Source organism: Triticum dicoccoides, chromosome 5A (genome assembly GCF_002162155.2).
Source record: "Triticum dicoccoides isolate Atlit2015 ecotype Zavitan chromosome 5A, WEW_v2.0, whole genome shotgun sequence".
In the NCBI taxonomy this organism is placed as follows: Eukaryota; Viridiplantae; Streptophyta; class Magnoliopsida; order Poales; family Poaceae; genus Triticum; species Triticum dicoccoides.
The window spans coordinates 148,410,484-148,413,892 of record NC_041388.1 but is presented as its reverse complement, the minus strand read 5'-3'; positions in this window follow the sequence as shown (position 1 = coordinate 148,413,892).

Sequence of the window (3,409 nt, the reverse complement as noted above, 5' to 3'; positions counted from 1 at the left end):
AGTGGGGGCTTATGAGGATATGGCGAGTTGGGTCACGGTCGCACCTGAGAAGGCCGGGAAACAGTACTTACAGGAGGAAGGTAGCGCGACGGTCATCGGAATTCAGTGCATAATGCTTAGCGCGCCAGCTTGCCATGGAAAACTAGAGAAACTGAAATTATGACTGTGTCGTCCCGTCCCGTCTGGGTCGCACGCCGGCATGGCGGTCAAACGAGTGCACTCGAATCATCTCCCTCCTTGTCAATAATGATTCCACGGATTTAAAGCGTATCTTTTTTCGCATCAGTTAGCTGCCTTAATTACGGCCGACTGCATGCAGGCACTCAGAATCGCTCGTAGGCAGTACGCGAAGCAGCATGCAACGAGTCGCAGCTGAGGGCACACATGCAACCACTTAAATCACTAGAATTAATTAGGCTTAAACTTCTGCATGCCGTTAATTATTGCCATGCCTTGGTTTTGCTGCTTTGCTCACGGGACTAATAAATCCTGGACGGAGGGAGTACCTTGGTTGGTGAGAGGTTTGAATTAAGCCCTGCAAACCAGAAAGGAGGTACTAGTACGTGCGTGATCCGCTATTTATTCGTGTAGGATCGAGTAGGTCGTTTCTTGAATTGAGTCCTGCAAACCGGAAAGGAGGTAGTACGTGCGTGATCCGCTATTTATTCGTGTAGGATCGATAGTGTAGCTTGTCAGTTTCTTCAGAGGTAGGCATTTTTATCCGTGTAGGATCGATAGTGTAGCCTGTCAGTTTCTTCAGAGGTAGGCATTTGTATTCAAAAAACTGCCACTTCGCATATTGCGTCGCAAATAAAACTGCCAGGAGCGCATTTGTAGGCTTGCTAGTGACCGATCAGTAACTTGTAAACACTGAGCGAACAGAAAAAATAACTGTTAATGCATCTCAATGATTCATATATCATATACAAATATGTAGCTCCAAAAGCAAAGATCAGCCACTTCGGATCTCGCGTCGCAACTAAAACTAACTAGTACGATTCCCATACATAAGATCAACATGTTAATGCATCTCAATGATTCATAGATCATATACAAATATGTAGCTCCAAAAGCAGAGACCTAGAAAAACATATGTTCTTCCTACTAACATGGATGCTTCTCTTGGACAACATTCAGTATAGACTGAAAGACAAATTTGTTTGTGAAGTCTACAATTCCTCTTGCAAACGTAAGTGGTTTCACCAACAGCTAGAACCATGAGAATGAACCACACATGATGGAGGAACATCCACTTCAATATGATTTGGTCTTCTCTCGATCACACCGCGAGACTATTTTCGGAATACAAACTTTAACTTAGGCAAAATGATGCCCATTGTATAAACGGACCAAAGCAATGAAGCACCTAGTGTTGGCCAATAAATACTACAGTACTACTTTTCTGCAGTCCATAAAGTGACTATCCAATCTTTCTGTGTCTATTTTCAAATGGCACTGCATGCAGTGACTATACTATTCTCTTGTGCAGTTCAACCAAAATTGCGGACACTTTGTTTGTTTGCCAAATAGCAAGGGGCAGACATCTCTGTCTGCACAAATATCAAGCAGCTAGTAAACATATGCCACACCTTGTATTTTCGGTTTAAACATGTCTCTTCCGCTTAGCATCTGTCATGTTCTGCACTGGACAATCTAATACAGTTATGTTTTGCCCTGGAAAATTTCATACTGAATTGATTTGCTGGTTCAGAGCAGAAATATAGCGCCTATTCTTCATCAGACCAAGGATATCCATGTTCGCAGTGATGGAAGAGGTGAAATCAATACAACCGAAATTGAGGATCCAATCATTGAATCCTGTCCTGCACCTCCAATGTAGGTCCACCCTGCCAATAAATTCACATGCAAACCACTAGTATTACTATTTAATGATAGTAAAAAAAGAGTAGCAAGATAGTAGCAAATCATGTACCTTCATAATGAACAGCTCATAGTGCCACCAATTGGATATAAAGGTTTGGAAAAAACATGCTCCTAATGTTGAACCAGTTGGACTTTTTGTGCAGTTCCACTAAAATCGAGCATCCCTGTTTGCATAGATATTGGAAGTTTGATTACTCTAAAAGTGGCACTAGTTGAAGCATAGACTCACAAATATAAGCATTCCAATTTCATAATGGGAAAAGGTAGCAAGACTATTTCTAACCACCTGTTTGAAGGAATAAATAAAGCAACATCGGCTGATGTCAGGAAGGCATACATAGTTTTTTCTGAAAAACTAAGCCATTCCTGACCTTTCCTCTTCTTTTAAGCAAATTTTGTGCATTCTATTAAAATAAAATGCCATCACCGCCTTGACAATTCAGTGACACTGTACAAAAGGAAATGACTTAACATTACATCATGATGTCAGGTATGTAGTCGATAGGCATTAGAGACAAGCATATAGACCTCCACCGATAACATAATGAACATTAATTTTAACAAAGGTGTGACTAGCTTTACCGGGATAATTTGAGTGAACTCTACACCCTTTGTTCCTTAATATAAGACGTTTTCGCGGTTCAATTTAAAGTACCGAAACGTCTAGTATTTAGAAAAATAGGTAGTAGTTTTCTTGAGCACATATCTGGGAAAGCTTGCCACACTTTATTTATGTCCATACACTAATGCAACACCATTCGAATACTACAAATATACACTAATCTAGTGGCTAGTGCAATAGTAGAGTAGTTAGTTTATTATAGGGTACAGTACAATGGTTTTATTGAACAGATTTCAATAAACTCTAGCACTGGAAGGTTTCTATAAGAATTAACAATACAAAATGTAAAGGTAACAAGTTTCAGCATTGGTATACTAGCTCTGCATGAGCATTAAACCAAATACAAAAGTATGAAGGTAACTAGCATTATTAACTAATGATAGTATACAAAATTTGCAAACCATGTACCTCCAAGGTAAATATCATTTCGAACTCGGGGGGACCTTAAAAATTGCTATCCCAATCTTGATAATCGATCAAACATAAAAACTTGATCGAACGAATCAAGAGAACAACCGGAGGAGGAGGTGCCCACTCTTGACCTTTCCTCTTGTCTTCATAATTGTTTGTGCAGTTTAACCAAAATAAAATGACATCAACTCCTTGGTATTTTGGTGACACTGTACAAAAAAATTAACTTATCTCATGAAAGTGAGGTATGTAATCTATAACCATTAACAGTGCAAAAATCTAAAGGTAGTAACAAGTTTCATCGTTAGTATACTGGCTGTGCAACAAAATTAGAATGCCTTAGCTGAAAAATCTTTAATACATCCACAATCAACAGCTAACCCTGAAATAATCCAGTGACATTAAATGGCATTGCTTAAATTTATCGGTGGCATTAGACTGAGAGCGGCATTAGTTAAATGTGGCATCACTTTAGCAGTAGCATTGCTTGAC